Below are 22,896 nucleotides of genomic sequence, written 5' to 3'. Positions count from 1 at the left end.
CAAAAAAAAAAAAAAAAAAAAAAAAAGTTTAGAAAAAGAATAGCCAAGATATGCAAGCAACCCAAGTGCCCATCAATAGATGAATAGATAAAGAAGATGTAATACATAATGGAATATTACTGAGCCATAAAAAAGAATGAAATCTTGCCATTTGCAACAACATGGATGGACCTAGAGAGTATTATGCTAAGTGAAATAGAGAAAGACAAATACTGTATGATTTTACGTATATATGAAATCTAAAAAATGAACAAACATAAAACAGAATGGTTGCCAGAGGTGAGGGAGGTGAGGGGAGGAAAGAAATAGGTAAGGGAGATGAAGAGGTACAAACTTCCAGATGCAAAATAAATAAGTCATGGGTATGAAATGCACCATTTAGGGAATATAGTCAATAACTATACAGTATCTTTGAATGGTGACACATCACAACTAGACTATTACCATGTTGATAATTTTGAAATGTACAGAAATACCAAATCACTATGTTGTGTAACAGGAACTAACATAGTATTGTAGGTATTATACCTCAAAAACAAACAAATAAACTCATAGAAAGAGAGATCAGATTTGTGGTTACCAGACGTAGGGGCTCACAGGAGGGGGAATTGGATGAAGGTGGTCAAAAGGTACAAACTTCCAGTTATAAGATAAATAAGTACTAGGGATGTAATGTACAACATGATAAATATAATTAGCACTGTTGTATGTTATATATGAAAATTGTTAAGAGTGTAAATCCTAAGAATTCTCATCATAAAAAAATTCTGTTTCGGGCTTCCCTGGTGGCGCAGTGGTTGAGAGTCCGCCTGCCAATGCAGGGGACACGGGTTCGTGCCCCGGTCCAGGAAGATCCCACATGCCACGGAGTGGCTAGGCCTGTGAGCCATGGCCACTGAGCCTGTGCGTCCGGAGCCTGTGCTCCACAATGGGAGAGGCTACAACAGTGAGAGGCCCGCGTACCGCAAAAAAAAAAAAAAATTCTGTTTCTTTAATTTTGTATCTGTATGAGATGATGGATGTTCACTAAACTTATAGTGATAATATTTCATGATGTATGTGACTCAAATCATTATGTTACACACCTTAAACTTATACAATGCAATATGTCAATAGTTAAACTTATACAATGCTGTATGTCAATTGTATCTCAATAAATGTGGAAGAAAAAAGTAAAATAAAATAAAATAAAAGTTTGTGCACACCACACATTGAGAAACAATGTAACAAATATAAAGTTTGGACCAATTTTACAGAACAGCAGACCAACCTGGTAAATTAAAATCCTCTTAGAATTAATCTGCAAATACTTCTAAATCATTTCTTTAAACTAAATCCTATGGTCATTAAATTCTTAAAGCCTGTCAAAAAGTAATATATGTGAATTTCAGAAGCAGTTTGAAATTTACAACTATATTTCTCTACTCAGATAATTTAATCTCTCTGATACACAAGGGATGATTCTTTAAACAACACATGGTTTAATATAGAAGTCTAAACCAGACTCTGAGTCATGAATTTGCTAATGGTCTTTCCCTGGGGACATTTGCCTCAGATCTTACTATGTTTTTAGCTTTGTTTTAGGTGTTATTATTTCCAACAAAAAGCCTGATGGCAAAGCCAACACACACCCGTAATATATTTAAAAATAAAGCCTGAGCCCCTGTCAATTATATTTATATTTTGTGATCTGGAAAGTAAAAATACTCTTGAAGAGTATTTTCTATTTTGGCTTTTGATTTCCTGTTATTTAATATTTTACTTGTTTATGAAAGAGGTAACAAAGGCTGAGAACAGCCTTTCCCAGTCAGGTAATGCCATAGGAACACTGACATGATAGCTATGAAATCAGCATTACCAACCACTTCTGAGTCAATTAAATTTCTTCAAAATAGAAGTTTCCAGAAAACAGATGTTATAACTTGAAAATAGTCTAGAAGCACTAAAATTTGCTGAATATAGAAGAACCTATACCAAAGATATACCAAAAAAGGAGAGACTTTCTTTAAAGGTTTCAGAAAACTAGGTTTAGCATACACAGTACTAAATGTAGACATTACAAAGATGTCCCTAAGACATGTGCTTTGGGTTCTAGCCCACTAATTAGCAGTCATCTTTGGACCCCTTTCTCCAGCCCCCATATAACTTAAAATTATCACACTTGCGAGACAGCAATTGAGGATAGGGATGGGCAGAGGTTTAAAGAAAAGAAAATGTTCTTTCCCTGGTGAAGCTAACCAGTCTAGAACACTCGCTCGGTTTGAAACCACTGCTCCCTAACTGGCTTCTCCCACCATCCCCCTTTCCTATCAGGTCCCTCCCCATCACCCAGACAAAATCTCGCAAGTCATCTTTAACTCTGGCCTCTCTGCTTCACTCTATCTACTCTCATCAAATCAATATACAGACTGATTCTTTCTCCACAGTCTCTTTCAATTATGGCGTGGAACCAGGTTTGGGGGTCTGAAACATACCATTTAGAGAAAGAAGCAAAGGATACACATAGCTTTTCAAATTTTACAAAACCACCACTAGGAGTCTGAGCATGTGAGGGGCCCTGAATTTTTAAGTTTCATTAGTTCTCCAGCAGATATGCACTTGACCTTTTTTTTCATGACTATCATCATCACCTTTTTCCAAGCCCTATCACCACATGCTAAGACTCACACCATTTCTATCAGCCTCCATTTCCTGCCTACTCCAGGAATTCTAGAGCAGGGCTCTGAGAGACTCAATCCTGCTCAAAAAGCCCAGCCAAATTGCCAACTCTTCACCAAGATAAGGTCCTAATCCACCTTTCCAGGTGAATTTGTCATTGTTTCTTGAAAGAACTTCATCCACTAGCCTGGACTCCTCACCATTCCCTAATCATAGGTGATACTTTCTAGCACCTGAGGTTCCTTGGAATCCTCTCCACACCCTCTCTGCCTATTAAAATTCTTCCTATTTCATTTGAGACCTAACTCAAATACCACCTCCATGATGTCTTTCTTCTTTAGTTCAGAAACCCTTCCCCTTACCTTTAGGCTTGACCACAAGAGTGATAGTGACCATGATAATGATGATAATAATAATAATAAAAAGATATATAGTATATACTATGTGCCAGGCACTATTCTAAGCACTTTACATAATTTGGCTCATTAATCCTCACAATCACAATTTCCATTTTACGTGTGAAATGCAGAGAACCCATTGCCTCAAGGCCACAAAGCTAGGGTGCAGTGGAGTCAGGCAGTCTAGCTCCCACAGGCCCTCAAGTCCACTTCCTGATGGGCCCCTCACAACTCTGTTGCAATTATTTTCCTTTATGCTAAAGTAGGAAGCTCCTTAAGTGCAGTAACCAAGTGCTCCATACTTCTATAAGCCTTACAAAGCCTCGTTTGAAGATGCTCAGTAAATATGTATATGTTTAGTGAATGACTACATTAACCTGGTAAGATACAACGAGTGCACCTGCCCTAGAGGGTTAATTCAGCTCATTTAATAATTAGTGAATGAGATTTTTTAAATGTGTCACTACAACTTTAGTGGTACTGCCCAGAGGACCTAGTGAAATTAACTTTCTGATCCCAGTTATATGAAAGCATCAAACTACGTACTTAGAGACAATACTTCAATGGTGTGTTAAAAGAGAAAGTAAGAAAGAAACTGATTTCAAACATAGGGGCACAAGATCAAATGATCTGTATAAGCTTACAGAAAGTATTTCGAGAGCCAAGGCAGGCTACCCGACCCAGACATTCACTCTCCCACTTCCCCGTGTCTGTTCTGAAGCAACACTCAGCCACTCCCAAAACGTGATAAAAGGCAGGAAGCAAGAAATGGAACAGAACACAGTCACCAAAGACCAGCATGTATTTACTTCATGCTTATAATCTGCATAGGAACCTGCACACATACAAGGACACAAGGAAAAGTCTGCAACGTCATTATGGTACTTAAAGCTATTGAGAGCAAGGGCTCTAAAGGGGGCTGGGGAATGGTCCACAAAGGGACCAGACTCCAGCTGAGTCTTCCTTGCATCACGGTAGCATTTGGATGGCCTCCTGTTCCTCTTCACTGGCACCACAGCTCTAAGTCACTTTGGCAGGGCAGCCTTCTTTGGCACCTTGATGAGATGAGGCCCCGGCCTTATGTTCTCAAAGCTCCCTGCCCTTCTCCTTCAAACTCTTACCCTTGTTTGTCATCACACATTTCTGTGGTTATTTTAGTCTATCTCCCTGGCTAGGCTTGTAACTCTGAGAGCAGGATTTCTATCTCTTCTGTATCTACAAGACTCACCACTGTGCCTGGCACACAGCACACGCTCAAAAAATGTTTGATGGCTGCAGGAAAAAGCAGTGGAGAGAAAGAGAGCGTTTTATGTGAGAACAAGCATGACACGGTCACAGAATACTGATCACCTCTCCAGAGAGTAGGTGACAGTGTGTAGTGGTTAGGCACCCCAAGTCCACAGCCAAACTGTCATGCTCTTCACTTACAAGCTGTATTACTGTGCTTCCATATTCCTACCTATGAAGTGGGGATAATACTGTAATTGCCTCATTAGGCTGCTTGTTGGGAAGATTAAGTGAATTAATAATGTATGTAAAGTGCTCAGAATTGTACCTGACACATGGCTCTTCTATAGCAAGGGACCACAGGAAAAAGATAAACTTTGATCCCAAAATATTTTTTTCTTCTCCTTTTCACCACCTGTATCCATGTGAATCAGGATCCACAACTGCTATTGCTTCCGACACCTTAGCCCTAAAGCCTGCCTATACATATAAACATCAAAACGTGAGGATGTAAACATCCCTCATGATTGCTATATAACAAAGGTGCAACATACAGACCACCATTTAGTTCAACCCTCTCATTTTAACATACAGATATCGATCCTACTCTCAGTTTTGCCAGTTCAAAGGATCTCCTGAGTCTCCTAGTGCCTTAGTATCAACAACCACAAAATAAATGCACTGGTTCCTGCTTTATCAACCCATTGTCAAAATATCAGAAGATTGCTGATGTGGCCCACATCTCTCTCTAACAAAGTAACCAGAAGACAGTTGATGTTGTACTCATTTTTCCTTATGTGAACTTCTCAGGAACTAAAGAATAAGATTACCAGGTTGGGTTTGTTTTTAGGAGAGGAGAGCAATTACCAGTTATCTACAAAACATAAGCCACAGAAGTCCATGGAATGAACATCCATAAAAACACACGATGAGGTGAGAAACTCTGCAAAGGGCTGAAACAAAACTTTTAAAGTCTCTTCCTTGCCTCCCAAGACTTGGTTCTCAGACTTCTTAAGTGTCAGGGCACTTAATTTATAAACTGCTTTTTCCTGAAGACAGCATTAAGTCTTAACTGTCATACACAAGCACAAATAAAATGCTCAATTTTTTCATTTTTAGCAACATTTTTCTTCTTTATCATTTCCTCCCATTATAACCAGAGACTGAGAAAACAATATCTGCATTCAACTTTAAAATAAAATTTTAAAATAGGAAAAAGGCAAACATTTCCCAAACGCACAGCTGATTCTACTTTTGTTCTAACTGCTTACAGAAATAAAAATATTCAGTGTTAAACAATCACAAATTAGATAGGTAAGACTAATTACAAACCAGAAATGCAACTGTATAGTTAAAAGAACTTGCATTATTCCGTCTATTTTAAGTTTATTCTACTGGTCTAATTAAAAAAGAACAAGAATGAATGCATCTTGAGTCTTTGAACACATTGTTAAAGAAAGTCATTCTTCCTGTTCTTCAAGTTTTGAGTCTATTATAAACCACAGATTACAAGGCCTGCAGAGTGTTAGACAATGCATCTGCTTAAAAAATATGGAGGCAACACTAATTATAGAAGAAAGGCAGAACCTCATGTTAGGTCTCTATCTCCATCACTTATTTCTACCCAAAAAATACTTAAAAATCATCTGGCATCCTCTTCAGAACAAGGTCTAGAAATGACTGTGCTTTTTCATTAAGGTGATGTCTGCTCTGTAATACTCTCATGTGTTGTCGCTTCACATTTGAATTTGAATTTGAATTTGGGATTTGATATTCAGTGAGTAGGCAGCGGACTTTATTTATGTGAGAATTAGTTTAAAATAGAAATCCTCTCTCCATCACTCTCATGGGTGTAATTAGAGTAAAACCACTGGGAGCTCTTTGATGGGTAATTTAGGAAAATTGCAGACAACATCAGCCATGTGTATCTTTCCATCTAATTTGACAGGAAACAGAACTGTCATAATCAGCCTGAAAAGATGTCCTTCCAGAACTGACAGCTATAGCCACGACAAATATACATCTCTTGCTAGTAGTGTCTCAGTACCACAGCCTTCTCCTGCCTGAGGAGAGCTCATGTCCCAAAACAGATATTGCTGAGCTGGTTGTATCTCATTGAACTAGTCCAGCGCCTTGTTAAGCAAACCAAGGAAACACTAAGCCAATATTCTCAGCACACAGAAGTCTAAAGGGACACCTTTAAAGGGGAAAAGGAGAAAATATTTGGTCCCAAGAAAACCTGAGTCCCTAGTCTCACATAAGCTGAGTACAGGGCTGTTATGTTATTACACACAGATAAATGATACACATTGTATATCATCTATCATTCATCATCAGAAGGCAGTCTCTGCATAAAGCACAAAAATAGACTCACTCCAGAATACCGCTTGAATAATACATACTCTCAAACAAAATGGTTTCATATTAAAAACTCCCCATACTGACATTCACTGTTTAATTCTGGGTATAATATGAGCTTTATTTCATAAAACCTTTCAAATTAAAAAAGAAAAGTAAAAAAAAAAAGTGAGAAGAGTAGTTCCTTAAACCAAGAACTGAATTCGCTCAAGCTTAGAAGGCAAGAACCATAACTTCATTTATTATGAAGATGCAGATGATAGATCCACTATAATAGATCAAGAATCAGTGTTGAAATCCTCTTAACGCCTATGACCAATTACAGAAAGCCCTTAACTTGCAAATGAATTCTATTCCAAAAGCTTATTTGAATTCTATTCCAAAAGCTAATATTTAGATTTCTGGAAATAGTTTCCCAAAGATAAAATCTTATGGTTGTTAGTCTTGCAGCCTAGTCCAAAAATGATGATATATTCTATATTATCATTGAAATCAGATATCTGAAGTAAAATGTAGTAGGAAACATATTTCAAAAACTAAAAACTAAAACAAAATAATTAAATTAAGTAAGTATGTTTGCTTTTTTTTTTTTTTTTTTTTTGCGGTATGCGGGCCTCTCACTGTTGTTGCCTCTCCCGTTGCGGAGCACAGGCTCCGGACGCACAGGCTCAGCGGCCATGGTTCACAGGCCCAGCCGCTCCATGGCATATGGGATCTTCCCAGGCCGGGGCACGAACCCGTGTCCCCTGCATCGGCAGGTGGACTCTCAACCACTGCACCACCAGGGAAGCCCAGTATGTTTGCTTTTTAAATTATTTTCTCTCAATGCTAGTACTTGAGGAAAGGCTAGGTTAGAAAAACATGAGATCAATGAACATGTTTACAGTGACACTAAAGTGAACCTTGAATTATTTCAAATGTCTGACTCGTACTTTATTACATCTAATTCCACTTCAAAATGCATAGCTTTCCCCAGTATTTGGCATTATGATTAGGACTAATTTCAAATATGAGGCAATGGGAGGCAGGGCAAATATGAGAGGAAAAAGATTTTCTCAATGTAAATAGAGCAAAATAATTGGAAGAAAAACGAATGAGAAAGGTCAAAAGCTTTCTGGACACACACAAGAGGAATATGGCCAAACTTGCCAGGTATGGAACCCAACCCAGGCTCCATAAGACAAAAGTGTGGCTCGTTTCCCATGACTTAAGGCAACTTACAGCTGCCTAAGATTTCCTAGGAAGGAAGGAGGTAGACCAGACAATCCATTGTATTCATGTTCGTAACTAGAGCATGCACCTGAGGGATCAAAAACAAAAAAGCTTTTTCCTTTTTGAATATAGTCACCTTATGCTTTTTCAATTTGAAAACTTCTAAGGCAGAAGCCACACAGCATGTGAACTAAATCTCAGATCTAGAATCTCATAGTAACTTGTAAGCTACTGTTCTTTGAATTGACTCAAGAATAGAAAGCCAACAATGAACACAAAGGAGGAACTGCTTGTTCTCTTCCAGTATTTACAAAGAGTTGTTGCTTAGAGAAAGCAGAGAAGCAAGAGCTTTGCCTACCAGGCAGGTGTTTGCAGAAAGGATTCCGTGGCAATTTTACTGTGCATTATCCCAAACTGTTCAAATAGATGCCACATGACAAATGTATCCTATAAGAACATAATATGGTTTATCATTCTTAAATGTATATACTTTTTTTAAGAAGTAACCACGTCCCTTAAATACTTTAGTTTACTAATTTCCCAACAGTAGAACTGAAACAAGTGAAGGAAACTTCAACTTAAATAAAAATAATTTAAATCCAACCCACAGATCTATCTATTGCAATACATACCCAATATGTAATATATAGAAGTTCATCCACCTTCCCTGCAGCTACTGGAAATTTCCCTCTCATTCCAGCTCACTACTGCAGGTAGACAGACCTCACTACTTCCAGAAAACACCCCCTTCACCCCTGGCCAGCAATTTCTCACCACCATCTTTTCATCAGCATCAAGACTTGCATTGCAAAAAAAAAAAAAAAAAAAAAGACTTGCATTGCAGATTTACTCATAGTAAGGAAAATTAGGAAGAGGGAGAAGGAAAAGGAGATGAGCAGAGAATTCTCCAAAGTTCTACACACAGGTAATTAATTTCTTCATACAGCAGTTACTGGTACCAGGCACCATGGATAATATGCAAGAACAGGCAAATATATTCCTGACCTCAGGGAGCATCCTTTGTATGTTACTTCAGATCTTCCAAGCCAGGGGATCACAACTTCAAATATTCCTCAGAAAAACCTTTAAAGCTGTTTAAGATATAGATATCTTGGCTTCTCCCCCCTGAGATTCTGATTTGCCAGATATGACAGGTCAGGCCCACAGGTATTTCTGGTACATAATTATAGTTGACGACCAATATTAGAAATGTTATTCTTAAAGAAGTCGGAAGGCTCAGTACCTGAATTACATCACAGTACTACAGATATTATTCCCTTAGCTTTAAGTGATAGTTAATATAAGAAAGGAGGTCTCCATTCTCAATGAAATTCCAACGGCACAATAGGCTTTGCCAATGCCCGTGACAACCATGTGACAAATGTACCTCTTCTTTCACTGTCTACTTGTAGACACTGAGCTATATTTTAGGGATATAAAAGTGAAGATGACAGGGAAGGCAGACACATAAATACTCAGACCATTGTGGCATAGTAGCATAAGAGAAATTTGAAACCCAGAGATAACTGGTATCATGGAGAGCTTTGAGTAGGTTTCTAAAAGATGAGTTTTAAAAGTCCTTTTAAGTGCAAATCAGATCATTTCAACTCTCTAACAGCTTCCCGAGTCATGGAGAATAAAATCCAAACTCTGCCCCTCACACACAAACACTGGCAGAGACCTCACACCTCATCGCTGCATCAGCCTTTTCACCCACTGTGCTCCAGCCACATCGGCTTTCTCTTGGCTCCTCAGTCATACACAAGTTCATGCCCACCTTAAAGCCTTTGTACTTGCTATTACCTCTGCCTAGAATGTTCTTGCTCTTTATCAGCTTAACTGATATCACCTCAAAGACAGCTTCTCTGAACTTCCAATCTGAACTAGCCAAACACTAGCACACCACCACAAAGCCATTATCACTGACCTTTTATTTCTTTGTCTGTCTCCCCTAGCAGAATATAAGCTCTATGAGGACAGGGATTTTTACCTCTCTCGTTCATTGCTATAGCCTTAGCGCCTAGAAGAGTATCTGGCACAGCTGATTATTTGCTCAATGACAGAATGAACAAATGAACCAGATAGAAGGGGAGAGGGAAAGGCTATTTCCCATTAAAATGAATAAAGAGTTTTTATTAAACAGTGAAGGCTACAGGAGCCCTCTACTTCCCTCTTTTGACTAAACTAAAAAAAAAAAAAAAAAAAAAAAAAAGACTTGCATTGCAGATTTACTCATAGTAAGGAAAATTAGGAAGAGGGAGAAGGAAAAGGAGATGAGCAGAGAATTCTCCAAAGTTCTACACACAGGTAATTAATTTCTTCATACAGCAGTTACTGGTACCAGGCACCATGGATAATATGCAAGAACAGGCAAATATATTCCTGACCTCAGGGAGCATCCTTTGTATGTTACTTCAGATCTTCCAAGCCAGGGGATCACAACTTCAAATATTCCTCAGAAAAACCTTTAAAGCTGTTTAAGATATAGATATCTTGGCTTCTCCCCCCTGAGATTCTGATTTGCCAGATATGACAGGTCAGGCCCACAGGTATTTCTGGTACATAATTATAGTTGACGACCAATATTAGAAATGTTATTCTTAAAGAAGTCGGAAGGCTCAGTACCTGAATTACATCACAGTACTACAGATATTATTCCCTTAGCTTTAAGTGATAGTTAATATAAGAAAGGAGGTCTCCATTCTCAATGAAATTCCAACGGCACAATAGGCTTTGCCAATGCCCGTGACAACCATGTGACAAATGTACCTCTTCTTTCACTGTCTACTTGTAGACACTGAGCTATATTTTAGGGATATAAAAGTGAAGATGACAGGGAAGGCAGACACATAAATACTCAGACCATTGTGGCATAGTAGCATAAGAGAAATTTGAAACCCAGAGATAACTGGTATCATGGAGAGCTTTGAGTAGGTTTCTAAAAGATGAGTTTTAAAAGTCCTTTTAAGTGCAAATCAGATCATTTCAACTCTCTAACAGCTTCCCGAGTCATGGAGAATAAAATCCAAACTCTGCCCCTCACACACAAACACTGGCAGAGACCTCACACCTCATCGCTGCATCAGCCTTTTCACCCACTGTGCTCCAGCCACATCGGCTTTCTCTTGGCTCCTCAGTCATACACAAGTTCATGCCCACCTTAAAGCCTTTGTACTTGCTATTACCTCTGCCTAGAATGTTCTTGCTCTTTATCAGCTTAACTGATATCACCTCAAAGACAGCTTCTCTGAACTTCCAATCTGAACTAGCCAAACACTAGCACACCACCACAAAGCCATTATCACTGACCTTTTATTTCTTTGTCTGTCTCCCCTAGCAGAATATAAGCTCTATGAGGACAGGGATTTTTACCTCTCTCGTTCATTGCTATAGCCTTAGCGCCTAGAAGAGTATCTGGCACAGCTGATTATTTGCTCAATGACAGAATGAACAAATGAACCAGATAGAAGGGGAGAGGGAAAGGCTATTTCCCATTAAAATGAATAAAGAGTTTTTATTAAACAGTGAAGGCTACAGGAGCCCTCTACTTCCCTCTTTTGACTAAACTACAAGGAAATTCATTCTAAAGTTTTGAGCTTAAGCAAGTCAGAGCCAGTTTCTGTTACACGTAACCAAAAAACTCCAATTATTACAATATTGCTATTCTATATACCAGCCAATTAAGACAGAAGGAGGGGCGAAAGGAAGGGAACAGAGCAACGGGAGAGATGTGATCAGAAACAGAGGAAGGAGAAAGAGATGGAAATAGTAGGGAAAAAAAAAGGTGAAGATGGAGAGCTACACAGAGATAACAAAGAATGTGAACGAGTAACAGGCATAAAGGAAAGCCAAGAGCAAAGTGTGAGAAAAGAGGTAAGTGGTTACTTCACACATGGTGTTAACTTGGCTATGGGTGTCTACCTGAACAGGGGGTGCTGCTAACGAAGAGGGGAAGAAATGGAATGCCAATGATATAGGGGGTTCTTGTCCCTCCCTGTTCTGCCTCTTGTGACAGTTACTTAATTTCTCTAGGTCTCCTAGTACAATGAGGCAGAGGAGGAGGGAAGGGTACAGGTGGGCAGGCAGGATGAGGGGAGAGCCTATCTAAGGTCCGTCTATTTCTGTAACTTAGGGGAGAATCACTGTATACAGCTCCACTGGAGCAGTTCTTCAGAGGAGGAATTACCCTCTGGATTGCTAGAGTAGACAACTCCCACTACCATCTCACCCTGTAGTCTTTGTGTTTAACTCAAGGTATAGGTCAACTACTGTTCCTTTAAAAAAAAAAAAAAAAAGTAAGATAAAGTTTATCAAGGAAATCCACTTGCCCACATTCTGGGTAAATCCCCCAATTTTTAACTGTAATAGAATGATCTTAATCAACAACTAAAATCTAACTTCCTCTTCCATGAATTTAGAAGTAAAATACTGTCATTAGCCAGTACACATATATAAAATTTAATATCTAATATTTTTTAAACTTTGTGTTAATAATGTCATAGCCCAATGTCAGGATATTCTAAAAGTTGTTGTTGTTTTTTAATTCAAATATCTGACTTGGAGACAAGTAAACAAAATGATTTTAGAAACTGTTTTAAAATATTAAGCACATTTTGTCACTATTTCCATTATTTCACAGATGTGTTTCCAGAAAGACAATAAAACTTAAAATTTGGCTCCTGGCAAAATATGCAGCTTGCTGCCAAAACTACAACTCCCTTACAGACACTGAGAATTTTCTCCAAATTTCAGACATTTCTGAAGGGAACATAATACCACATTCAAACTAATGGGATTTAAGGCTTTCTCAACTCCAAGACAGACAATACCCTGCAACGCTATTAAGAGAGTTACAGCATAACCCTAAATTCTTTGTACGGGATGGGTCCATTCCCATAAGTTTTAATAAGCAGTGGATTTCAAATTGAAAGCGCTGCAGCTGAGACCTGGGTTACAGAAGTCAACTGCAGGACCTGGGGGTAGGAGTGGTGTGATGAAGCCCTCGAGCTTGGAGTCTGCATTATTTCTCACACACTGTTAACATAAGATCAGTCACCTTGGGAAGCTGAATTCCCTCCACGGCTGTCTCCTATCTTGTTCATTCCTTATTCCTTAAAACAACACAGGCAGGCACTATGTTAGGTACTGAGGATATAAATGTGAGTAACAGTCATTCCTCTACCCAAGCAGCTCATTCTAGTATGAGAGAGATGGCAAAGCAAGTAATAGCAAAGAGCTCATTCTCGTGGATTATATCACACGTAATTAATTACAAGACAAGGTGAGAAAAGCTATAATTAAGCCAGGTTCTGGGTCAGATAATAAGAAACGACAAAATAAACAGTTGGGAGGAGAGGAGACTGGATCAATTACAGAAAAAACATCAGAAAGTTTCTCTGAGAAAGGAATTATGGGGTGTTTTTTTTTTTTTTTTTTTTTTTTGCTGTACGCGGGCCTCTCACTGTTGTGGCCTCTCCCGTTGCGGAGCACAGGCTCCGGACGCGCAGGCTCAGCGGCCATGGCTCACGGGCCCAGCCGCTCCGCGGCACGTGGGATCTTCCTGGACCGGGGCACGAACCCGCGTCCCCTGCATCGGCAGGCGGACTCTCAACCACTGCGCCACCTGGGAAGCCCCTGGGGTGTTTTTTTTAATCAATTTACAAATTTCCCAAAGTAGGCCCCACTAATTGGCTCACACACCCACTCACGAAAGAACTTTAAAGTCTGATTCATCCTACAGTATGTATCTTCACACAGAAAGGCTTGTCTGTCTGCTCCTTAATTTGAAACTATGAACCACAAATGTTACTCCCCTATTAAATAATTCTCTGAGGTACTACAGCAACTCTAAATATCACTTTCAGGCTGAACTTACACTTACCGAGCCTGACTATTTACTTCAACCATGAATTTGCTGACTACATCCCTCGCTTTAGGTTCTCATGATAAGAGCCTGGTTTTCCATAATGAAAATTCAGAAGCCCTCTAAGCATTTATTATGGAAGATGAGAGGGGGTGGACAGCAGGAAGCAAGGCTGAGGCAGAGGCACAGTGAAGGAGAGAACTAAGAAAGATGCAGGGGCAGAGTGGCGCTGACATGGGGCCTAGTAGCCAGCATGGGCACGGTCTGAGTTTATTGCCGTGGTGACCATATTTGGGGCACTAAGAGTCTTAGGAATAACTCAACACACAGCAACCTCAACGGAGCTGCAGTTAGTTCCTGCTTTATTTAAAATTTCAGAAAGTACATATGGAGAGGGCTTTTCAGTTATTAGTTCACTGTCCATAATGGGGAAACGGCCACTATTTTATTCACTATGTCAAATAGAAAAGAAAGACTTGAAATAAAATTTACATAGATTAAAAGTATGTATTCAAAAACCCTTTCAAACCTAAGGTTTAAGATTAGATGTCGTGAGGTCAATAGGGCATTACATATCATGAGCACAAATTTAGAAACTAAACTGGACAGGCACTCATATAATAGACCCAGAGGCAGGCTCAGCGCTGGCTCCTCAGGGCCCCCTGTGCTGACCCAAGCACAGACGTTTCTCATTCAAGGTTGTCCCCAGATGAACAAATGCACCTTTGGGCGGCCAGGAAGAAGGGGATGTGTAGGAGAGGAGTTTGAGGGAAACATAGTGATTTAAATGGAAGTGCGATGTGCAAAGATAAATTGTATTATTCGAGGGCTTAAAACAAACTCAGCTTTTTCTAATAATCAAGTAGCAAATGAATGAAAATCATGTGGGAGCAAGCTGTACATCTTGATATTTAGAGAGAGGCACCTCTGAGGAGTTCAGGACACTTTAAAATTTACTTAAGCTGTTTGCGTTAATTGCAGACTAACCCAGATGGGCCAAACAATCGCCTGCATGTTCAGTGTCAAAATCGATGCCCTAAAAAACATGCAAATACATTTCAGATCTAAGCACAGCAAGCAGATTCTCCAATGGCTGTGAGCAGCAAAATCAATTTAATGGATAAAGACTTTTCTTTAATAAAATAGGACAGAATCTAAAACGTCAGTATACCTCACCCATTGTAAGGTAAAAATTGTTTCATGAACCTTTTGTTTCAATTATTCATGTGAATGGTATGTGCATGTCTGTGTGTGTGTGTGTGTGTGTGCGCACGTGTGTGTATGAGTATGTGAACTAAGCTGCAATGTAAAATATGTTTCTTACTGTGGATTATAGTGAAAAAACTTGGAAGACCCAGTCCTAAGATAAACTACTTCATGTCACTCCTTGGTTCTCCTGTTTGGTTTCTATCACTCCTGACACTTAGAACCACTTTAGGACATTCATAGACATCACTGAGGTGAATGTGAGGAAAACTGCCATTTCACCTGGTTGCCACACAAACTTATTGGGGTGTTAGCTCCATCAGCCAGAATTAAAGCTTAGATGCTGCCTGGAAGAGAAACTGCATGACCAGTGTATTGGAAACATTGCTTTCCAACTGGAACATCCTACCCTTTCACACTACATGCTGTTTTGAATCTTCTGCAGAATATTGTGGTTTAGACACAGTATTATTACAAGACTAGCACTGCTCAGCTATGCGCTGTGGGTGGATATACCTTCAACTGAGAACTTGGCGGAGGGTTCTAGTCTCTCTCTTTCACTAACTGGATTTGACCCTGGGCAAGACACTTGACCTCTCTGGTCTCAGATTCTCCATCTGAGAAAGCAGGACTGGAGCAGGATTTTTTTTTCCTAGTCAGTTTCTTACAGAGATAATTCAGTGGTTCTGCAAAAGTGAGTCTTTTGGGTTTCTTTTAGCACCAAGTCACATGATGATGATAATGTCTTCAGGGCTTTCAGTGTCTCTTTTTTAATTTTTTTCCATAAAAAATGAATACAGTTGGGCTTCCCTGGTGGCGCAGTGGTTGAGAGTCCGCCTGCCGATGCAGGGGACACGGGTTCGTGCCCCGGTCCGGGAAGATCCCACATGCCATGGACCGGCTGGGCCCGTGAGCCATGGCCGCTGAGCCCGCACATCTGGAGCCTGTGCTCCGCAACGGGAGAGGCCACAACAGTGAGAGGCCCGCGTACCGCAAAAAAAAAAAAAAAAAAAAAACAACAACAAAATGAATATAGTTAAATGCAACTGACTGAAAATTTTTCCAGTATTCTTTTTTTTTTTTTTGAGCATTTGAATTAGTTCTTATTGAAAAGTATACGGAGAGTATAAGGACAACTGTTAAAAAAGTGATTGACATTTTTAAACAACAACTTATATGCATAAATAAGGATTTTCCCCTACTGAGAAAAACAGAAATAATGCTGGGGCTAAAATGAAGACTATCATCCATAATACTGATTTCAAATGTTTATATATATTAACAAAGTCCATTTCAGTTCTAAAATTTAAAACACCTTATTTTACTCCGTCAATTTAAAAAAGTAATGCCTCAAAACACTGTGATTCTTGTTGTTATTTCTATAATTAGTACTGACTTCCTAATTTATTTTTAAGCACTCCAGCTTTTTAATTACCCCATATCAAACTTTCAAGAATTGTGGAAGATAACTTATTTATCAATGTGTTTATCAATGTTACTAATAATGTTTATTTATCAATTAAACATTCGATCATTCATGCAAGTATTCACTGAGCACTCAGGATGCGTCAGACACTGTTCTAGATGCTGGGGCTGCTGTGGGGAACAAAACGAAATTTCCCGTTCCAAGCATTAAGTAAGTACATCCCTGGCTTCCCTGGGGGCGCAGTGGTTGGGAGTCCGCCTGCCAATGAGGGGGACACGGGTTCGAGCCCAGGTCCAGGAAGATCCCGCGTGCCGCGGAGCAACTAAGCCCGTGTGCCACAACTACTGAGGCTGCACTCTGGAGCCGCGTGCTCCACAACGGGAGAGGCCAACACAACGAGAAGCCTGCGTGCCGCAACAAGGAGTAGACCCCGCTCACCGCAACTGGAGAAAGCCCGCGCGCAGCAAGGAGGACGCAATGCAGCCAAAAATAAAATTAATTAATTAAAAAAAAAAGTACATCCCCTGAATTCAGTATGGAAATGAAACAAACGGACATAAGCTTTTCACATAGAAAGTATATGCCTTTTCAAGGCTACTAATGAGATTCAAAACTGTGTGAACAGACACAGTATTACCCTTGAAATATACTGTCCTAATACAGTGTGTGTGTGTCTCTGTGTGTGTGTGTCTGTGTGTGTGTGTTTACAGCACAGAGGAAACTTGTTAGCAGGAAGAAGGGGGAAAAAAAGACTGAAAAGACGGTTAAACTTGAGAAACAAACCTTCCACAAGTGAAAAGCAAACAGCTGATTTCTCTAGCCCACAGCTAAATGAAACATGCAAGGAGAGTTGAAAAAGATAATATCGCTCTATCCATATGCAGAAGATTAACAGAATTTCCAAAGAGTTTGAAATTGAAAATGCTATATGATTTTAGGGAGACTGACCTGCTTAAAGACACCAAAAATGCAAGCCTGCGAGGATAAAAGCCTCTCTGGCCCACTTGCAGGCACTAGCATTCTTGCCTATCAAGCTATAAAAGGAAGGAACTGCAAACAGGAAATTGCCCTGCCCCAGCCATAAGCCACTCCTCCCTTCCTCTCCACAATTTCTATAAGCAGAAGCAAACGCTACCTGGTAGGTTTACCAAGAAGCCACAGAGGTTGACAGAACACTGGTAGCTGACATCCACTTTATTACTATTTTAATAAATATTTAAGGTAAACACCTTTATTATTTTGAACCAACTATTTTCTTGATAATTTTACCTACATTTCAAATTACATTTGTTTAACCTATAGTTTTTTTAATGATAATTTAAAGCAGTTCTGAAATTGCAATTTATGGATGAACTGTGAGTCAGAAATAAGACAAAAACAAATTCAGAGTCAGTTGGCCTCGTTTACCATTTTCCAATGATTTAAACACACACACACACACACGTTAACCACTTTTAAATAATACTGTCCCAAATATAATTTTTTGTAAAATTCAGTAAACCACTCAGTGTTAAATAATCAATAAGTCCATTATCAGCAGTTCCAATTAACCATCTTTGTATTCAACCACACAGAAGTACTTATTAATACAGCATTTTGATAAGTAACAGAACTTAAGGTATACGGACTTCCTAATTTCTTACAGAAACTTGGACTGGTGGATGTGATTTCTAGGGGTCTACATCTATTGATACAAATTAGACACAGGGAAACGACTTCTGTTTTTAAAGGAAAGAGACTGATAGTAACTTTTCAACTTTTAATGGTCCAAATACAGTAATAAACAAATTTAAAAAATACAAGCTATTCAAAAAGTTAATAAACCCACAAATAAAACTACAGGAATAATCAACCTAGGTACTAATCATTAAAAAATGATTAGTAAAACAATGAAATATTTTCACCAATTAAATTTTTATGTTTTTTTTATTTTACTGAAGTATAGTTGATTTACAATGTGTTAATTTCTGCTGTACAGCAAAGTGATTCAGTTATACATATATATATTCTTTTTCATATTCTTTTCCATTATGTTTTATCACAGGATTTTGAATAGAGTGCCCTGTGCTATACAGTAGGACCGTGTTGTTTATCCGTCCTACATATACTAGTTTGCATCTGCAATTCCCAAACTCCCAATCCTTCCCTCCCCCAGCCCCACCAAGTAAATTTTTAAATCTTTAGTGTTTATCCCCATTATGCAAAGGTATATAACACTGAAGAGTCCACATGATACCAAATTTAGTGGAAATTGGCTTAAATATGGTAATATACTCCAAGAGCCTAAAGTTATACTGATTTTTTTTTTAATCTGTTAATCACACTTCTGGCAATCTAAAGACAAAAATCCACAGAAAGAAGCATTTACAATGCAGAAAGTTGTTTGCCACATTATAAAAAATTTTGAAAAGAATCTAAAATGTTAAACAATGGTATGTACTCTAAAGGGAATATTATTTGGTCACGTAGGTAGCAAAAAGGCAAAACATATGTAGGCCAAGGGAAAAAAGGTTCACAAAACTATACTGCAATTATACCTAAGTAAATAGTTCAAACTTAGAGAGATATAATTACAAGAGAAACTTTCTACTTTTCTTCTATAATGTGGTTATGCCAATTTGTTAGATTAAATTCATTAAATTATCCTCTTTTCAAACTAGATGTTTAAAATAATTTAATCATTTCCCAACCCCTCCTATCCTCCCCAAAAAGCATCCTCCCCTCCATGCCATGCCCCCATCTGATATTCCCTTCCCAACTTGGCCTACTGGGGTTGGTCATCCTTGATCCCTCTCAAATCTCTCCAGGTTTGACCCTGGTCCCCCAACACCGACACCAGAAGGTGGGGAGCTATTCACCTTAGTATCCTCAACTCCTAGAACAAGACCTCATGTATGACAAGGCCTGGAAAAACACTTGTTGAATGAATTTTTATCCAAATTTGGCACTTATTACTACACACTTTTCCCAAATTACTTGTTGCTCATCTGTTCCCCTATTCTAAAGGTAGGCATTCATTCTTTCTTTTTTTATTTCTTTCTTTTTTAAAAAATTTTTATTTTATTTCCCAGAGCCCACCACAATGCTGAGTCGAGCTCACGTGAGCTAAATAAATACTCACTGAACTAACGAACACCCGAATACACATCTCAAAAATGAGAAATTCATTTGCTTTAGACAGGTTCTTCCTTTAGAATGCAGATAACATCCTAGGAGGGGGAAAAAAAACCTCATACACACACCTTCACACCTTCCAGTGAATTATTCTAAGCAATCATCACATTAACAACCTTCTGAGTGTTACTGAGTCAAGGAAGGATCTAAGTGTGAAATGGGATGGAAAGGAGGGAAGACACGCAGAGAAAAAGAGGTGAGCAGCCTTCGGCTCTTCAGGCGAAGTAAGACAATGGCTCAGAAAATGATTTGGAAGGCCACACAACTTTCTTGCCTAGAGCACCAGCCACTCCTAAGTGCTTAAAATGCCACGCACTGCCCTGACACCTTCATGAGCATGACCTCCTTCAGTCCTCACTGCAACTATGTTAGGCGGGGTGTTATTATCTTTGTTTTAAAGATGGAAAAAAACAGGAGTTTGGATGAGTTAAATAACTTGGTCAAGACACACAAAAAACAAGTGAATTCAAGGCCAAGCCTGTGGCTCTGCTGAAGTCTTTGCTCTCAACCACTACACCAGATGGAGAATGGCTTCTCTGCAATTAGTAGGAGACTTAGAGGTATAATATAACTGCTAAGGCCTTAAGTATAGTCTACAAAACAAATAGCAGACATAGATATGGTTAGAAAGTCTACAAACCTTAGCCTTGTCATCCCTGATTCAGACATGACATCTGGTTCAGGCCAGTCCCAGTTAATCCATAATTAGACCCCTTATTTAGCAATATGAGGCCTTAACAAGTGCGTTAAGGAACATACAATGTGGTAACCAGAATCCTCCACAGAGCTGAAAAATTCTTAATTCTTTAACTCTGAATTATTTTCCAATCCTTCAATCATCATGGCCTGCTCCAAATTCTCCTTGATCTCTTTACCATAGTTCTGTGAACCGAAAACAATACAGAAACAAGTGAGGATTTGATCTCTAAGCATGTGGTAAGAGCCTAATCAATTCATGCTTTTAATTTTTTAAAAGCCATCTTCTTCAAATTCATATGGGAGTATTTTAGATGCTCTGATAATCTAAGCATCCTAACTCTAAAAGAGAAACTGCACTGAGTATTGTCCTGGAAGGGAAACATCTTTCCAACAAAGTTGGTCTGTTCTTAAAATCTGAGCCCTCCATCTCAAGGAGCACAACGTCACAGCTTAGGGATAAACAGATGCTTCATGAGTGGAGACTGCCCTGAAATGGGTGCCTGTCATCTGTGAGCGTCACTGTGATCTCCAGTGGCCACATCATTCCAGCAACTCTGGCTTTCAGATCACCCACAGAGAAGGGTTTGTGGATTTCCTACTGAACATGATGTTATGTATTTTATCTCCATTTTGATACCCATGACACCTCTAGGAGATAAAACATAAAAAGGCTCTCCCCCACTTACAGATAAGGAAATAGAAACACAAAAGCTTCTGTGACATACTTAAAGTCACGATCTAACAGAGAAACCACAGGCAAGGCCCTGACTCTGTAGGTACATAACGTCTGCACAAGATGTCACACTCAAAAGCAAGGGATGATAGTTGCACAACAATATGAACGTACCTAACACTACTGAACTATACACTTAAAAATGCTTAAGGCTCATCAAAGAAAAAAAGATCTTTGGTAACTATGTATGGTGACAGATGTTAACTGGATTTGTTGTAGTGGTCATTTTGCAATTATCTGCAGATATTGAATCATTTTGTTGTACCTCTGAAACTAATATAATGTTATGTCAGTTATACCTCAATAAAAAATAATAAAAAACAAAGAAAAAATTACTAAGATAGTAAATTTTATACATAGTATTTTACCATAATAAAAATAATTGAAAACAAAGTTTATCAAAAAAGAAAAAAAAAAAAGAAGATAGTGATGTGACTTTGTATACAGGTACTGTCCTTGGTCTATAACCTTTGCTTTGATTCTGCATCTTTAAAGATCATGGTTGAGGGACTTCCCTGGTGGTGCAGTGGTTAAGAATCCGCCTGCCAATGCAGGGGACACGGGTTCGAGCGCTGGTCCGGGAAGATCCCACATGCCGCGGAGCAACTAACTAAGCTCCTGCACCACGACTACTGAGCCTGCGCTCTACAGCCCGCAAGCCACAACTACGGAGCCCGAGTGCCACAACTACTGAAGCCCGCACGCCTAGAGCCCGTGCTCCACAACAAAGAGAAGCCACCGCAATGAGAAGCCTGCGCATCGCAACGAAGAGTAGCCCCCACTCACCACAACTAGAGAAAGCCCTTCTGCAGCAACAAAGACCCAACACAGCCAAAACTTTTTTTTAAATAAATAAATTAAAAAAATAAAAAACATGGGTGGCTCAATCATTACTGCAAATATTTCCGGTAATGAGGAAGACATGACTTTAAACTTTATGTCCAATTTGATCCAATTTGATCATTTTCAGTTTCTCTCTGAAGTTACCCAAAGAAAGTCACCTTCCTTCTCTCTTTCATATTTTATCATTCCATTATTCATTCATTCAGTAGATATTTATGGAGCATCTACCATAGTCCGGGCACAGTTCTAAACTGATGCTCAGTGTTCAAGTACCGAAATAGTTCCATTCCAGTTGGTAAATCCTCCAGCCCCCTCCAGGCTGGCCACCTTGTCTCTTCCCTGAGGCCCTGCCCCCGACCCTCGACTTTCCCATGATTCAGCACAGCAGAAAGGCCCCACTGTGGCCAGTTTCCAGTTCAACTGGTGAATGCCTGGGCCTAACCCCTGACTAAATAGTTTATCACCTCCTAGACACAGCATTGAACAAAACTGACAAGGTCCCTACCCTCTAGTCTAGGACAGAAATAATAAACAAGTAAACACACAAATGAACCAGATAATTTCAAGTAGTAGAGTACTACAAAAACACGACTAAAACAGCAATGGGCTGGAGGGTGACTGGAGGTGGAGGAAGCAAGGTAAAACTCAAGAGAAAGTCTCCCTGAGGAGGTGACATCAGATCAGAAGGAAGAAGCAATGCAAGGGTCTGAGGTAAAAACCTGAGGTGAGAGAGAGACAACAGAAATATCAAGGCCTTCCGGCAGGAGCACACTTGCGATTCCGCAGCTAGAAGGCCAGTGTGATGGGAGGATCTTGAGTAAGGTGATCACAGAGGGAGAAAGGGCCAGATCAGGGAGGACCTTCATGGCACTGGTAAGGAGGCTGAATTTCATGCCAAGAAGAGCGAGCGATCATTAGGCAGATTTGAAAGAGGGCAATGATCTAATTTATAGTTTTAAAACATTACTCTGACAATTGTGTAGCAACTGGATTAAAGGGAAGCAAGGGTGTGAAAAGGAGACAATGTATGAAGCTGTGGTGGGCATCCAGGTGAACGGTGACAGTGGCTTGGACTAGGTGACAGCAACAGAGAGGGAAA

The 22,896-nt window shown here is 39.4% G+C and overlaps 1 protein-coding gene across 1 annotated transcript in view; it reads right to left on the bottom strand.

The window, feature by feature from the left end:
• Nucleotides 1–22,896, bottom strand: part of CDC14A (cell division cycle 14A) — a 154,615-nt gene that overhangs the window by 97,657 nt on the left and 34,062 nt on the right. The gene's annotated exons all lie outside the window — the stretch shown is intronic.

This window comes from Lipotes vexillifer, unplaced genomic scaffold (genome assembly GCF_000442215.2).
Source record: "Lipotes vexillifer unplaced genomic scaffold, Lipotes_vexillifer_v1.1 scaffold445, whole genome shotgun sequence".
In the NCBI taxonomy this organism is placed as follows: domain Eukaryota; kingdom Metazoa; phylum Chordata; class Mammalia; order Artiodactyla; family Lipotidae; genus Lipotes; species Lipotes vexillifer.
The sequence above is the reverse complement of the archived record's forward strand: the minus strand, read 5'-3'. Positions and strand labels throughout refer to the sequence as shown.